At 40.5% G+C, this 17,992-nt stretch overlaps 1 protein-coding gene across 3 annotated transcripts in view; it reads right to left on the bottom strand.

Moving 5' to 3' along the window:
- The window catches only part of ZHX2 (zinc fingers and homeoboxes 2), a 46,516-nt gene that overhangs the window by 16,465 nt on the left and 12,059 nt on the right, over positions 1–17,992 (bottom strand). The gene's annotated exons all lie outside the window — the stretch shown is intronic.

The raw sequence follows: 17,992 nt of genomic DNA, 5'->3' as shown, positions 1-17,992 counted from the left end.
CATTTATGGGACCTCCTATTGCCACAAACCTCCCACTGACCGATTAGGGCCCACAGGATTGGCCTTCTCCGGATCCCGTCGACTAGACAGTGTTGGTTGGCAAGGCCGCGTGGGAGGGCCTTCTTTGGCGGCTCTCTGGAACCGGCTCCCCCTCAGAGGTCCACACTGCCCCCACACTATTGGCCTTCCAGAAGGCTGTGAAAACCTGGCTTTGCTGCCAGTTGGCACCATTGAGCAATGAATTAACATCTGCATCCAGCCAAAAATATGAATGTCTTTGATTTCTTTATATATATATATAAAATCCCAGTAAGAGTATGGCTAGCTGATGAGGCCAGAAAAAGGCCAAAATAGTGCTATCCTAGTCTCCCTTAATTTTAAAAATTCAGCAAAAACATCTGATACCTACATACCTACATACCCATATATGACGGTCTTGGCATATTCGGGTTTCTTCCCGTGTAGGATTTGGAAGAAACCCGAATATGCCAAGACCATCATACCTGTACCTGTGAAAATCTACAAAAACAAATCTATCTATCTATCTATACAGATCTATCCTAGTCTCCCTTAATTTTCAAATTCAGCAAAAAAACATGTGACATATGTATGAATGTATGTATGTATGTATGTCACATGTTTTTTGCTGAACAAATATATATATAAATAAATAAAATAATTGTATATATAAATAAATAAAAGTGAAACAGACATATAAAAACACACAAATACTCAGAAAAATACACATGTCCAGGATTATTTACATCCCAATTCTCATCAGAAGCACACATGGAGTTGTATATGTTTTTACATCAAACTGAAAACATTTTAGTCTATGTTCACCGTAAATACTGTACATTTTTATGTAAGAGAAAATAAAGAAGAAACATTTTAGAGAAGAACTTGAAAGAGAATAGGAAAAAAAAGACTTCTAAAAAACAAGAAAATCTAGTTTCCAATTTTGAAAAAAAGAGATGAACATATTAATTATTAATCTTTTAAACCTTGCATTCTGTTTCACTTATTTGATTGTTTCTTTGTTTAAACCAACTGCAAAATTTATCCCAAATTCTATAATAATCCGTTTCTTCTTTCCCATCTAGTTTTTTGGCTAGCATGTTTTTGATTTCTATGGGTTTTAATTGCTTTATATTGTTTTCAATTGTTGCACACCGCCCAGAGTCGAGAAGGAGTTGGGCGGCTTATAAAATAAAATAATAAAATAAATAAATGCCCCTAAACTTTGTGTTGCTAAATGAATCTGGGTTTCCCCATTGTCTTTGCTTGTCAGAAAGAGGATGACGTGACCCTAGAACAGCGTTTCCCAACCTTGGCAACTTGAAGATATCTGGACTTCAACTCCCAGAATTCCCCAGCCAGCATTTGTTGGCTGGGGAATTCTGGGAGTTGAAGTCCAAATATCTTCAAGTTGCCAAGGTTGGGAAACACTGCCCTAGAACACTGCAAACATCATAAATGCATGCCAAAGGTCTGGATTTTGATCACGTGACCACGGGGATGCTTGCAATGGTAGTGTGTGTTTGTGAGCTGGATCAGAACAGTGTAGGATAAAATCAAGAAATATGCTGGGGAAAAACGCTTTTTTTATTAGGCTGACAAGAAAATACATGGAGGTCTCCCATGTATCTCATCTGGTCTCATGAATGACCCAACAATGACTCGGCTTCTTAAAAAGAAATCTATAACAATCACGTCTCATGAAAATTCATACCTTGGAATATTTTGCATTTGCTTTGTAACAAGCATCCTAAAAGACTTTAACCCAAATGCATGGAATGTATCTGCCACATGAGCTCCAATTCTCCAACCCTCTGCCTCCCAGCTGCTTTTATTTATTTCCAATGAAAAGGAGCGTGTTAAGATTTGTTCTACCTCCTCGCAACACGGCTGGAGACCACTTAACTATTAATAAATCAATAAAGAAACAGGACTGCCAGAGGATGTTTTAACATGTTTTCCTTAATGTGCTTTCAATGAGACAGAAGTGCTGCATAAGGCAGAAACATTTGCAGGAGGATTCACTTGGATTTCTAAGAAACCACCATAGTTTTCAGAATATAAAACGTGCCGGAGTATAAGACTAGAATTAGTGATTTGGTTCATTAATTATAATTCAAAACTTATCCTTCCATTGAGTGGTGTGAAAGATGAGCTGGAAGCTACATGTGATTAGAAGGCTGTTGGACAGGTAGGAGAATCCTGGGCTCAAAATCACATTCATCCATGAAACTTCCCCTTTATAATGAAGTGGAATCCCCTTTATAATGAAGTGGAATCCATTAGTCAAGAAACATCATGGTTCTTCAACTCAGAAATTTATAGGATGAGAATTTTCTTATGCATGGCTTTTAAACCAAGGAAGAGTTGCCAAAATGTTTACTAACACACCGTGAGCGTAGCTTATCTTGTGGGTATTTATTTTGTTTCTACAGTATTTGTATTTATTAGATTTGTATGCCGCCCCTCTCCAAAGACTCGGGGCAGCTAACAACAATAAAAAAGACAATGTAAACAAATCTAATATTAAAAATAATCTAAAAAACCCCAATTTAAAGAACCAATCATACATACAAGCATACCATGTATAAATTCTATAAGCCTAGGGGGAAGGGAAATTTCAATTCCCCCATGCCTGACGACAGAGGTGGGTTTTAAGGAGCTTGCGAAAGGCAAGGAGGGTGGGGGCAACTCTGATATCTGGGGGGAGCTGGCTCCAGAGGGTCGGGGCCGCCACAGAGAAGGCTCTTCTCCTGGGTCCCGCCAAACGACATTGTTTAGTCGATGGGACCCGGAGAAGGTCGCGGGGATTCGTGCGGGTGTGGTTTGCCAGCCCTTGGCATCAATACACATCATTTCCATAATACCTTATTTGCAAAAATGACTTAAATTGATGCAAACAATGTATTTTTAATTACCTCCCTAATTACATGATGTTAATTACTGCATTTATACTTAATGGCAATTTGGGAATAACAGTCTCCCTAAATAGCCCATTAAATCAAACCTTTATTTGAATGCTTTTATAATTTGCATTAGTGACTGTAATTCATGCTCCCAAATAAAACTCTGGATTCTAGTCCGGAAATAAGTTTCTCTTTGTAATTATGTAGCGTGTGCAAAGCACCTTTCCTGAAACTGATCTCAACTACCTCCATCTGGATACTGTATATCAAAATGGTTGCGCAGGACTAATGGAGTATGGGTTTCTAAAACAGCCTTACAAACCTGAAAAAACATGGGGCTACCTTTGAAAAGTGTTCGGAAACTTCAGATCATGCAGAATGCGGCCGCGAGAGCAGTTTCCGGTCACAATTCAAAGCGTTGGTTATGACCTATAAAGCCCTATATGGCATCGGACCAGAATACCTCCGGGACCGTTTTCTGCCGCACGAATCCCAGCGGCCGATTAGGTCCCACAGAGTTGGCCTTCTCTGGGTCCTGTCGACTAATAATGTCGTCTGGTGGGGCCCAGGGAAAGAGCCTAGTTGTTGAAAACTCACCTTTGCCACCAGGCATGGGGGAATTGACACCTCCCTTAACTACTGCTTTATATATGGTTTGATTGGGTTGTGTGATTATTTTATTAGTAAGGGTTTTTAAATTGTGTTTTTAAATATTGGATTTGTACATTGTTATTATTGTTGTGAGCCGCCCCAAGTTCTTGGAAAGGGGCGGCATACAAATCTAATAAATTATTATTATTATTATTATTATTATTATTATTATTAATGGCAAACACGAAAGATGTTTCGTGAGCTGATAAAATCACAGCTGCTAGTAAGCAGTACTCCAGGTAAGCATTGTTCGTTTATAGGGTCACCACTGATAGGTCTTCATTTTTCCACAAATACGTTTTTAGACAAGCATAACCACGAAGTAAATTCTCAGAAAAAAGCCCACAGGGCGTGGGCATCCACAACAATGGGAAAAGGTGTGAAAGATCTGATGACTTCATCAGTCAAACTCATCATTTGTGCGGTGATGTCACCATACAAATGATATACATGAGCAACATGTGTAACAGCAGATCTACCAGAAAGGACATCGTAATGTGTCCGAGAATAACAGACACTCTTCCCCCACAGTAAATGTGACCTCATTTTATTCAATTTAGTCAGTATTTCCAAGTGTTTCAACTGAAATTCTATGATACCTGGTCTACGGAGAGGAGCGGCATACAAATCTAATAAATAATAATAATAATAATAATAATAATAATAATAATAATGATAATAATAATAATAAATAATTACATAAGAATGTAGAAATCATTGGAGCAAGATGGGACTCTAGAATCATGCGATCTCAATACAGTGTTCCCTCGATTTCCACGGGGGATGCGTTCCGAGACCGCCCACGAAAGTCGAATTTTCGCGAAGTAGAAATGCGGAAGTAAATACACCATTTTTGGCTATGGACAGTATCACTACTCACCACTGAATAAGGCACTTAGTGATCCTGATATTTATAAACATAATTATTTATTAACAATAATTATTTTTTCTGTTATTTATTTGCAAAAATTCTTAGTTTGGCGATGACGTATGACGTCATCGGATGGGAAAAACCGTGGTATAGGGAAAAACCTGCGAAGTATTTTTTAATTAATATTTTTTGGAAAACCGTGGTATAGGGTATACGCGAAGTTTGAACCGGCAAAAATCGAGGGAACACTGTAATCCAATCCCACGCATTCACTTGTTTTAAAACTTCCAGATCGACTGTAATTTCCTCATTCGTTGTCATGTGAAAGTTCTTAAATTATCCAACTTCAGGCTGTGGTGAAAAGAGAAAAAGTGATCTATTTCAGGGTGTCCGGGCGGGGGGGGGGAAGCATTTTGAAATTCCCTGACCTTTCCCTGTAACTTGCAATCTAGTTAAGGCACGGTCGTACACGATATCATACCAAATGGCTAAGCCGTGGAGAAACATTGGTAGCTGAGAAAGCAAGTTGTTGCAACAGTTATGCTCATTTTTGCTTGACTCTGGTATGCAGAGCAATCCTTTTTAAAAAAAACAAAACATGATTTTCCCCTGGCTTTTAAACATTTTAATGCCCTCATCACTTCGAGGTTCGACTACTGTAACGCTCTCTACATGGGGCTACCTTTCAAAAGTGTTCGGAAACTTCAGATCGTGCAGAATGCAGCTGTGAGAGCGGTCATGGGCTTACCTAGGTATGCCCATGTTTCGCCATCACTCCGCAGTCTGCATTAGCTGCCGATCAATTTCCGGTCACAATTCAAAGTTTTGGTTATGACCTTTAAAGCCCTTCATGGCATTGGACCAGAATATCTCCGAGACTGCCTTCTGCCGCACGAATCCCAGCGACCGATTAGGTCCCACAGAGTGGGCCTTCTCCGGGTCCCGTCAACTAAACAATGTCGGTTGGCGGGCCCCAGGGGAAGAGTCTTCTCTGTGGTGGCCCCGACTCTCTGGAACCAACTCCCCCCAGAGATTAGAACTGCCCCTACTCTCCCTGCCTTCCGTAAACTCCTTAAAACCCACCTTTGCCCGTCAGGCATGAGGGAACTGAAACACCTCCCCCGGGCATGTACAATTTATGCATGGTATGTTTGTGTGTGTGCTTGTTAGTAAATGGGGTTCTTTTTTTAAACTTTTAAAAAATATTTTAAATTTATTTGGATTTGTTACGATTGTTATATTTTGCTGTGAGCCTCCCCGAGTCCGCGGAGAGGGGCGGCATACAAATCTAAATAATAAATAAATAAATAAATAAATAAATAAATAAATAAATTCCCTCAACACTGTCAGACTTTTTACTAAATCTGCACTTCTATTTCTACTAGTTTTTCTCATCATTCCTATCATCCTTTTCCTCCCACTTAGGACTGTATGACTGTAACTTGTTGCTTGTATCCTAAGATTTTTATTAATATTGATTGTTTCTTCATTGTTTATTTGACCCCTAGGGCAATCATTAAAGTGTTGTACCACATGATCCTTGACAAATGTATCTTTTTCTTTTATGTACCCTGAGAGCATCTGCACAAAGACAAATTTGTTGTGTGTCCAATCACACTTGGCCAATAAAATTCTATTCTAGTCTATTCTATTCTATTCTATCCTAATTTCCTGATATTTCCTGAACCGCCGATTATGGTACTTTTTGCAACCCACATGGGACTAAAACACATTCTTGGAAATGAAAATCGCATTAGCTATCAGCGTTTCTGTTTGCAGCCATCAAAAGCCAGAGCGATACCTAAAATATCCATGGGCTCCAAAATTCAGGGAGAAAGATCTCTGTGCTAGACTCCTTATCTCCATTCCCATGACCACAAAGGAAATGGAATAAAATATGATTTCCGATCCACCATCTGGAACATAACATTGGAAGCTTTCTGTCTGGTACAAAAGATTAGAGGTGTTGCATAAACGCTTGATTAAAATATGAAAGCTCTTAAATTATTCAGGCTCCCTGAAAAAAAAAAAAAAAATCAGGAAGCCTTTTTAAAAACGGTCTTATAGCTTTTCTGTCTCTTTGGTCTCCTATATAATTAAATTATTTTATTTATTTTTATTTATTTATTTGTCAAACAATTATAGGGAGATAATTTGTCCATTTATTTATTTATTATTTTATTTATTATTTAGATTTGTATTTACATACATGAAATTACATATAAAACATTAGATAAGTAATGATAAAAAGTAGACAATAGGACAGGGACGGTAGGCACAATGGTGCGCTTATGCACGCCCCTTAATTAATTAATTAATTAAATTATTGGTGGATTTATGATAAAGAGTTCACCACCATGCCTTCCAAATCCCCCTGATCTTCCTTTCAAACTCAACCCTTTCATAAAACAGCAAATAGAAGCTACAACAAACTCAATTAAGAATTAAAAAATGAAGGAAATATGATTTTAGCCATACCTCATTGGCCAAGTCAGAGCAACCGCCTCAAGAATTCAAAAGAGAATTTTTACCAGAAAGTATGTTATTAGGAATACGGAAAAAAAAATACCCTAAAACAATTAACTATCTAATGATGCATCTAACGACAGCAGCTAGAATATCTTATGCCCAACTCTGGAAAAATAAATGGATACCAACAGAAAACAATATAATTGATAAAATTTATAAATGCGCTGAAATGGATAAAATGACCATGGAAATTAAGGGAATAAACGATTCAGAATATTATAATACTTGGAATCTGTTCTGCCGGGCACTCTGGTATGAGCCTCCCAAAAATTCAAGGGTACAAATTTCAAACACACACACGTTTGAAAATTCAAAACAATGTTCTTTATCCCAAAATTCAAAATAAACTGAGCACTCTTTTTGTATTGCAAAGAGCACTCATCCCAAAACAACCTGGTAGTCTGTACAATTCCCTTAATCAGTCCTTAAGTACTTAGCTTGCAGCTGTGAAGAAACATCACAGCCCTCCTTCTTCCACGAAGTGAAACACACACACACACTTTGCTCTGCTTTGGTTTCAAAGTCGTGAAAAATCAACAAAGTCCGGAAAGAGCAAGGCAGTCCTGAAGAACAACAATCAGATAATCTTCCACAACGGCCAAACCCACACGCTGCTATTTATATCAGCAGCACTAATTACTGGAGCCCCACCCAAACACAGGTGGCCTCTCTTATCTCCTGTAATATGTCCTCAATTGGTCTCTTCTACGCATACCTCTGCGCCTGTGTGGGTCCAAGACTTACGCATCCGAATCGACTGAAGATAATGGAGATTGACTTCCTGGGCTGTGTGTCAAGTCCCCCTCTTTCAAGTCACTCCCACCTTCTTCTTCGTCCGAGGAAACTGAACTACCTGACTCTGTCGGCAATAAAACAGGCCTATGACATGTTGAAATTTCCCCTGCATCCACCTCCATATTCCCTGGGGCAGGAGCTGGGCCAGAGCCAACCACAACAGAATCTATGGTACAATTGGTTGGAGAATAGAAACATGGAAAAATGATACAATCTGTAAAGGCATACAAAGACAGATAAATACATACAATGGAATGAATAACTTGCAAAGGTAAATACTAACTGATTGATCTAGAATTGTAAACACATAAATGTAAATATATAAAATGTTAAAAGTGGAAATATAAGGAAATGATGAAATGGGTGAGATCTGTAAAAAAAAAAGAAAAGAAAGATACAGTGGTACCTCTACTTAAGAACCTAATTTGTTCCGTGACCAGGTTCTTAAGTAGAAAAGTTTGTAAGTAGAAGCAATTTTTCCCATAGGAATCAATGTAAAAACAAATAATGCGTGCAAAACCATTAGGAGAGAAATAAAAGCTCAGAATTTGGGTGGGAGGAAGAGGAGGGCAGTCACTGCCCAGAGCAAAGGGAGCGTTTCTTTTCTCTGGGCGCTGGCAGAGGTTTATTCCCTCTCCAAGCGCCTAGAGAAAGGAAAATGCTTTGTTTGCTCTGGACTGCCAAAGCCTCCTTAAGCGCCATTGAAAGACTTCTCTGGCAGCCCAGAAAAGATGGCAGGAAACTGGCCGGGCCTTCGTGCTGCTCTCTAATTTGCTGGGAAATTTTTCCGGGCACGGGTTCTTAAGTAGAAAATGGTTCTTAAGAAGAGGCAAAAAAATCTTGTACACCTGGTTCTTATCTAGAAAAGTTCTTAAGTAGAGGCGTTCTTAAGTAGAGGTACCACTGTATTGTGGCGTATACACCCTCTTTTAATTATATTTTGTAAAAATGAATAAAGAAAACTTTAAAAAAATAGAATTCAACAGAGAAAAGGAAAAAGAAAAAGGGAAGGAAGGAAGGATTGGGGTTTCTGCTGTTTGGTTTTTATTTTCTCTGTGAATTTGCACAGTACTTGCTTTCCGGCTCTGGAACAAGGACATTTTCACATAACTAAGGAACTGCAGAGATTTGTCAAGGGAGCCAACAGTTCAATGCAAAAAAACTTGGCTTCAGATTCTTCTTCCAGCCCTTTGTAGTAGCTGTTTAAGATTTATACGCAGCCTTGTCAGAGGAGGGGTTCCCATTAAATATTAAAAAGAGTATTTTTTAAAAAAAAAAAACAATTGCCATAGCAACCGAGCAAAGCTAAAATAGGCCAGATGGTATTGCTGACTCATGGCATGTTAAAACTACCAGTAAATGTATATGGTGGGGTGAGGGTTCAACTTATCGGCTGCTACTGGCTATGCCCTTCAGGATCGTTACAGATACACGCGTGCTCAGTGGCCGGGCGCATGCCTGTTGGCATGAGATTTCACTTCTGCGCATGCGCAACAAGCAAAATCCCGCACAAGGATGCTTGCCCGCGTGAGATTTCGCCAATTTTCGGCGATTTCCGCATGTGCAGAAGCAAAAAAACCACCCAAAATTGGTGAAATCTCTCATGCAAGTATCTGTGCACAAGATTTCCCTTGCTGCGCATGTGCAGAAGTGAAATATCACACGTTTATGCGCATGCACGTGTTGGGGTGCGGAGATGAATGCGCGTCTCCATTTCCGCCACCAGGACGCCGATCCCAGGCCTACTGGCTGAAACTCACATACTGTATATGATTCTTCTCTCCCTACAGCAGGGATGGTGAACCTTTTCCCCCTCGGGTGCCAAAAGAGCGTCCGTGCGCCCTACCACGCATGCGTGAATGCTATATCTATAATTCAATGCCTGGGGAGGGCAAAAAAAAGCTTCCCCTGCATCCTGGAGGCCCTCTGGAGGCCGGAAATGGCCTGTTTCCCAACTTCTGGTGAGCCCAGTAGAAACATAGAAACATAAAAGACTGACGGCAGAAAAAGACCTCATGATCCATCTAGTCTGCCCTTATACTATTTCCTGTATTTTATCTTAGGATGGATATATGTTTATCCCAGGCATGTTTAAATTCAGTTACTGTGGATTGACCAACCACGTCTGCTGGAAGTTTGTTCCAAGCATCTACTACTCTTTCACTAAAATAATATTTTCTCATGTTGCTCTTGATCTTTCCCCCAACTAACTTCAGATTGTGTCCCCTTGTTCTTGTGTTCACTTTCCTGTTAAAAACAGTAGGCTCGTGTTTCTCCCTCCCAGGTTACAAAGGCTTCCCTGGAGCTGGGGGAGGCTAAAAACACCTTCCCCACCCCCCTGGAGGCTCTTAAAGCCAAAAGACACCCTCCCAGAGCCTCTGTGCAAGCCAAAAATCAGCTGGCCGGCACAAACGTGCATACTGAAGCTGAGCTAGTGAAACGGCTTGCGTGCCAGCAGATATGGCTTCGCTTGCCACCTGTGGCACCCATTTATTAATTTATTTATTACATTTGTATGCCGCACCTCTCCGCAGACTCGGGGCGGCTCACAGCATACGATGAAACAATTCATAACAAACCTAATAAATTTAAAAAACTTTAAAAACCCCATTATTAAAACAGACATACACACAACATACCATACATAAATTCAACTCCAACACTCTGGACATTTTTAAGAGAAGATTGAACTGCCACTATAGGGTTCCTGCTTGGGCAGGGGGTTGAACTCGATGGCCTTCATGGTCCCTTTCAACTCTAACAATAAATAAAAATAAATAAATAAATAAAATAAAAGTAAAATTGTATAGGCCCGGGGGGTGTGTGTGCCTCAATTCCCCCATGCCTGACGGCAGAGGTGGGTTTTAAGGAGTTTACAAAAGGCAAGGAGGGTGGGGGCAGTTCTAATCTCCGGAGGGAGCTGGTTCCGCCACAGAGAAGGCTCTTCCCCTGGGACCCACCAGACGACATTGTTTAGTCGACGGGACCCGGAGAAGGCCAACTCTGTGGGACCTAATCGGTTTGCCATCACTGCCCTACAGCTTTGTATTGTTAGTATAGGTATTATGATTGTGGCAGGTGCTGAGTAAATAATAACAAGAAGTACATCTCAGTGTTTAGCTACGCCCACAGTGTGGTAGTAAACAGTGTTTATCTATCACGTTTTCCTGAAAATAAGACCCTGACTTTTATTTTTTGGGGACTCTGAAATAAATGCTTGGCCTTATTGCCATGCACTCAAAAGCTGGACTGGGCTTATTATCAGGGCATGTCTTGTTTTGGGGAAAACAGGGTAGAACAGCGCTTCTCAATCTTAGCGATTTAAACCCCAATATTCCCCAGCCAAGATGATTGCTTTCCTCAGAATTCTCAGTTGAGAGGTTTAGACCCAATTTGCAAGTTTTGATATATCTATCCCATCAGCAGTCATGATTGTATTTTGGGTACTCGGCAACAAGCGGTTTGCAGCAACCTATGGTCAGGTGTCTGCAAGTTATGACATTTTTGCCAGAAACTGGGGTTTAACTTTGTTGGTTTCCAGCAAAAAACTGCCTCATTTCCAGCAAAAACTAGTTCAAACTGGCAGGAATAGGCAACACTCCAGAAGATAGATGCAAAATATAGAAGGATCTTCACAAACCTGAACAATGGGCACTATCTAACAAAATGAAATTCAATGGTGAAAAAAGTAAGGTTCTACATTTAGGCAAGAAAAACAAAAGGCACAGGTACAGTATATGTGGTACATTGCTCAACAGTAGTAACTGAAAGAGGGATCTTGGAATCCTAGTAGACAACCATTTAAATAGGAGCCAGCTGTGTGGAGCAGCTGCCAAAAAAGCCAACAGAATTCTAGGCTGCATTAACAGGGATAGAATCAAGATCACCTGAAGTGTTAATACCATTTTATAACGCCTTGGAAAGGCCACACTTGGAATACTGCATTCACTTTAAGGTTGCCATGATGCAAAAAGGACATTGAGACTCTAGAAAGAGAGCAGAGAAGAGCAACAAAGATGATTAGGGGACTGGAGGCTAAAACATATGAAGAACAGTTGCAGGAACTGAGTATGGCTAGTTTCATGAAAAGAAGGAACAGGGGAGACATGATAGCAGTGTTCCAATATCTCAGGGGTTGCCACAAAGAAGGAGTCAACCTATTCTCCAAAGCACCTGAATTTAGAACAAGAAGCAATGGGAGGAAACTAAACAAGGAGAGAAGTAACTTAGAACTAAGGAAAAATTTCCTGACAGTTAGAACAATTAACCAGTGGAACAGCTTGCCTCTGGAAGTTATGAATACTCCAACACAACGGTTAGAGGAAGAGAGAGATTGTGATCCCGCTATATAGAGTGCTGGTGAGACCACATTTGGACTACTGTGTTCAGTTCTGGAGACCTCACCTACAAAAAGATATTGACAAAATTGAACGGGTCCAAAGACGGGCTACAAGAATGGTGGAAGGTCTTAAGCATAAAACTTCATGAACTCAATCTGTATAGTCTGGAGGACAGAAGGAAAAGGGGGGACACGATCGAAACATTTAAATATGTCAAAGGGTTAAATAAGGTTCAGGAGGGAAGTGTTTTTAATAGGAAAGTGAACACAAGAACAAGGGGACACAATCTGAAGTTAGTTGGGGGAAAGATCAAAGGCAACATGAGAAAATATTATTTTACTGAAAGAGTAGTAGATCCTTGGAACAAACTTCCAGCAGATGTGGTTGGTAAATCCACAGTAACTGAATTTAAAGATGCCTGGGATAAACATAGATCCATCCTAAGATAAAATACAAAAAATAGTATAAGGGCAGACTAGATGGATCATGACGTCTTTTTCTGCCGTCAGTCTTCTGTTTCTATGTTTTTATGTAACACTGTAAGGTTTTAAGAAGATGTTGTATAACCCTTTTTTTCTGAAGTAGTGTAGGGTTTCCTGCCTAAGGAGGGTATTGGACTAGAAGACCTCCAAGGTCCCTTGCTACTCTGTTGTTATGAACAACAACAATAATAATGGGTCTGCTTAATGATCTCTGCAAGAAAGATTGAAAAACTGGTTCCAATTCATGGTGACTCACTTTACAGGGGCTCAATTATGGTCATAACTCAAGGACTACCTGTAGAACCATTCAGAAATCATTAACATCCTCTATATCTTTCTTCTGAATTGGTTTTAAGTTTGCAGAAGACACACACTGCCCCATATAAAAACAATGAAGTATAAATTTGGAAATCTATTCTAAAATCTAAGAATGCTGGCTATAAGTATTATAATAGATAACACTCCTTTTGTGGTAGTTTTACATTTTGGGAAAACAATGAAGCTGTATTATTAAAATGCGCCAGGCAGCTAGCCCAGTTTCGGAGTTAATTTTCATAATAATCCATAATCAGTTATGCATTTCTTGTTGCTTTGTTTGGGCGTTTAAACTTGTGTGTCTATGACAACCACTAGGAACGCCTGTGCTGATGCAATGGACTGACATCTTCTTCAGTGAAAGAAAATCTCAAGTAGATCACTTCTTTTTTTAAAAAAAAGGAAACCTTTTTTTCAGTTAAAGTTAAAACAATAATCAAAAGGGTGTTGAAAAAGCTAGCTGTCAGAATTGAGAGGAAATGCTACAAAATTAAAATTAAGTCAGATAAAGAAGCTAATGTGTGCACGGTTGAGGTTATGTGGAGACACTGCCGAGGTTATAAGTTCAATCATCGGTGAAGAAGCTGAGAAGCAAAACATCTTTAAAGAAAAACCAGAAAGTCCAGTTGCCTCCTGAAAAAACGATGACCTGGATGACTGAGAATCTCTACAGACTAATTTGTTTTTTATAACTAACTAACTAACTAACTAACTAACTAACTAACTAACTAACTAACTAACTAACTAACGACCGCCTTCTGCCACACGAATCCCAGCGACCGATTAAGTCCCACAGAGTTGGCCTTCTTCAGGTCCCGTCGACGAAACAATGTCATCTGGCGCGACCCAGGGGAAGAGCCTTCTCTGTGGCGGCCTCAACCCTCTGAAATCAACTCCCCCCAGAGATTAGGACTGCCCCCACCCTCCTTGCCTTTCGCAAACTTTTGAAAACTCATCTATGTCGCCAGGCATGGAGGAACTGATATATCCTTAGCTGCCTTTGATTTTATGGATGGTGTGTTTGGGCTGTATGACTGTTTTTAATAGGGGTTTTTTAAAGACTGTTTTAACATTGGATTTGTATATGATGTTTTATTGTTGTGAGCCGCTCCGAGTCCTCGGAGAGGGGCAGCATACAAATCTAATAAATTATTATTATTATTATTATTATTATTATTATTATTATTATTATTAATTAGATTTAGATTTAATTGAATTTGTATGCTGTGCAACTCCGAGGACTCGGGGCGACTCACAGCATATACAAAAAACAGAAAACAGTAATAAACAATCCAATTAATAATACTGTACATTTAAAACAATCTATAAAATTCTATATTTTTTAAAAAAGCTATCATTACCATTCATTCGACAATCATACTAAAAACATTCAATGGTCAGGGGGAAGATCTAATAACCCTAGACCCGGCGGCAAAGATGAGTTTTTAAACTCTTCCGGAAGGAGAGGAGGGTGGGGGCAGTGCGAATCTCCGGGGAGAGCTGATTCCAGAGGGCTACGCCCCCCACAGAGAAGGCTTTTCCCCTAGGTCCCGCCAGCCGGCATTGTTTGGTCAATGGGACCCTAAGGAGACCAACTCTGTGGGACCTCATTGGATACTGGGATTACTAACTTATCAACTGCAGTGATTCACTTAACAACCGAGGCAAGAAAGGTCGAAAAATGGGGCAAACCCCCTGTAATAAATGTCTCACTCAGCAACATAAATTTTGGGCTTGACTGGAGTCGTACATTGAAGACTGCCTGTAATGCAATGTATTCTGAGCAGAGACAGGTTACAAGCGATGTGCCACAAGGGTCTGTTCTGGGTCCTATTCTTTTTAATATGTTTGTGAGCGACATAGGGGAAGGTTTGGTAGGGAAGGTTTGCCTATTTGCCGATGACTCTAAAGTGTGCAATAGGGTTGATATTCCTGGAGGGGTCTGTAATATGGTAACTGATTTAGCTTTACTAGATAAATTGGTCAAAGCAATGGAAACTGCAGTTTAATGTTTCCAAATGTAAAATAATGCACTTGGGGAAAAGGAATCCTCAATCTGAGTATTGCATTGGCAGTTCTGTGTTAGCAAAAACTTCAGAAGAGAAGGATTTAGGGGTAGTGATTTCTGACAGTCTCAAAATGGGTGAGCAGTGTGGTCGGGCAGTAGGAAAAGCAAGTAGGATGCTTGGCTGCATAGCTAGAGGTATAACAAGCAGGAAGAGGGAGATTGTGATCCCCTTATATAGAGCGCTGGTGAGACCACATTTGGAATACTGTGTTCAGTTCTGGAGACCTCACCTACAAAAAGATATTGACTAAATTGAACGGGTCCAAAGACGGGCTACAAGAATGGTGGAAGGTCTTAAGCATAAAACGTATCAGGAAAGACTTAATGAACGCAATCTGTATAGTCTGGAGGACAGAAGGGAAAGGGGGGGACATGATCGAAACATTTCAATATGTCAAAGGGTTAAATAAGGTTCAGGAGGGAAGTGTTTTTAATAGGAAAGTGAACACAAGAACAAGGGGACACAATCTGAAGTTAGTTGGGGGAAAGATCAAAAGCAACATGAGAAAATATTATTTTACTGAAAGAGTAGTAGATCCTTGGAACAAACTTCCAGCAGACGTGGTTGGTAAATCCACAGCAACTGAATTTAAACATGCCTGGGATAAACATATATCCATTGTAAGATAAAATACAGGAAATACTATAAGGGCAGACTAGATGGACCATGAGGTCTTCTTCTGCCGTCAGTCTTCTATCTTTCTATTTAATAGCATTCTAATGAATTCCAATGTCTTCACTGATTGAAGGCCTCTCTTTGCAAGGAAAGAGTTGCAGTGCCAAAGTGGCTGCGAATAATTGATAAAGGTATTGACAAGACAAACACTAAATCCGGCAACAAATAATGAAGATTAAAAAGCGGAAGCAGGTAGGACTTCATTCTAGCGATGGCTTTGAAGGCCTGTAACTTTTGTATGTACTAAAGTAATAATAATAGCAGCAATATAAGGATGTTCCACAAGGAAAGCAATTGCATAAGAACGAAAGGAAATGGTCTATTTATGAACTCTGTACTTACCTTAAAAAAATAAAACCGCAAACTGAATATTATATTGTTTATTTATAAAAGATAACAAGGAAAGAAAGAGAGAGCCAGGTATCTCTCCCATTTTTAAAAAATGTGTATATATTTGTATTTGCTTTTTTGGATTGTGTATTCTTTAATATATTTTTTTAAAAAAAAATAATACACTGCTAATTTTGTAAAGTGTAAATTTAACACCATAAAAACAAACCATCAAAAATATTAAAATTGCTTCAGAACAGTGGTTCTCAACCTGGGGGTCGGGACCCTTTTGGGGGTCGAACTACTGTTTCACAGGGGTCTCCTAAGACTTTGTGAAAAGACAAATTTCCTATGGTGTTAGGAACTAAAGCTTCTATTCTGGTGTCTTGAAACATATTTTTACAATCTGACCAGGCATTTACAGTGGGTCTGTCCCTCTGACCTTCCTGCCAATCAGCTTAAAGCTCTGTTGGGAGAATTGGGGTTAGACTTATGGCTGGGGATCACCACAACATGAGGAACTGTATTTCTTTATTTATTTCTTTATTTATGTATGTATATATGTATGTATGTATGTATGTATGTATGTATGTATGTATGTATGTATTTATTTATTTATTTATTATTTAGATTTGTATGCCGCCCCTCTCCGCAGACTCGGGGCGGCTCACAAGACACAACAAATCGTAACAAATCCAAATAAATTTAAATATTTAAAAATTTAAAAAGAACCCCAATATACTAACACACACACACACAAACATACCATGGATAAATTGTACACGCCCGGGGGAGGTGTTTTAGTTCTCCCATGCGTGACGGCAAAGGTGGGTTTTAAGGAGTTTACGGAAGGCAGGGAGAGTAGGGGCAATTTTAATCTCCGGGGGGAGTTGGTTCCAGAGAGTTGGGGCCGCCACAGAGAAGGCTCTTCCCCTGGGGCCCGCCAACTGACATTGTTTAGTTGACGGGACCCGGAGAAGGCCCACTCTGTGAGACCTAATCGGTCGCTGGGATTCGTGCGGCAGAAGGCGGTCTCGGAGATATTCTGGTCCAGTGCCATGAAGGGCTTTAAAGGTCATAACCAACACTTTGAATTGTGACCGGAAATTGATCGGCAGCCAATGCAGACTGCGGAGTGATGGTGAAACATGGGCATACCTAGGTAAGCCCATGACCGCTCTCGCAGCTGCATTCTGCACGATCTGAAGTTTCCGAACACTTTTCAAAGGTAGCCCCATGTAGAGAGCATTACAGTAGTCGAACCTCGAGGTAATGAGGGCATGAGTGACTGTGAGCAATGAGTCCCGGTCCAGATAGGGCCGCAACTGGTGCACCAGGCGAACCTGGGCAAACGCCCCCCTCGCCACAGCTGAAAGATGGTTCTCTAATGTGAGCTGTGGATCAAGGAGGACGCCCAAGTTACGGACCCTCTCCGAGGGGGTCAATGATTCCCACCCCCAGGGTAATGGACGGACAGATGGAATTGTCCTTGGGAGGCAAAACCCACAGCCACTCCGTCTTATCCCCGGGTTGAGCTTGAGTCTGTTGACACCCATCCAGGCCCCAACAGCCTCCAGACACCGGCACATCACTTCCACTGCTTCGTTGACTGGACATGGGGTGGAGATGTAAAGCTGGGTATCATCAGCGTATTGACGATACCTCACCCCGTGCCCTTGGATGATCTCACCCAGCGGTTTCATGTAGATATTAAATAGCAGGGGGGAGAGGATCGACCCCTGAGGCAGCCCACAAGGGAGGTATTAAGGGGTCGCAGCATTAGAAAGATTGAGAACCACTGCTGTAGAATAATGTAAACCGGTGATGGCGAACCTTTTCCCCCTCAGGTGCCGAAAGCACGTGCGCACACACTATCACACCTGCGTGAGTGCCCAGACCTATTATTCAATGCCTGGGGAGATCAAAAATTCTCTCCCCTTCCTCCTCCCAAGCCTTCTGTAGGCCAAAAACAGCCCATTCCCCAAATTTTGGTGGGCTCAGTAGGCCCTCC

The sequence above is a fragment of the Erythrolamprus reginae genome, chromosome 3 (genome assembly GCF_031021105.1).
Source record: "Erythrolamprus reginae isolate rEryReg1 chromosome 3, rEryReg1.hap1, whole genome shotgun sequence".
In the NCBI taxonomy this organism is placed as follows: domain Eukaryota; kingdom Metazoa; phylum Chordata; class Lepidosauria; order Squamata; family Dipsadidae; genus Erythrolamprus; species Erythrolamprus reginae.
This window is presented reverse-complemented; position numbering and strand designations above follow the sequence as displayed.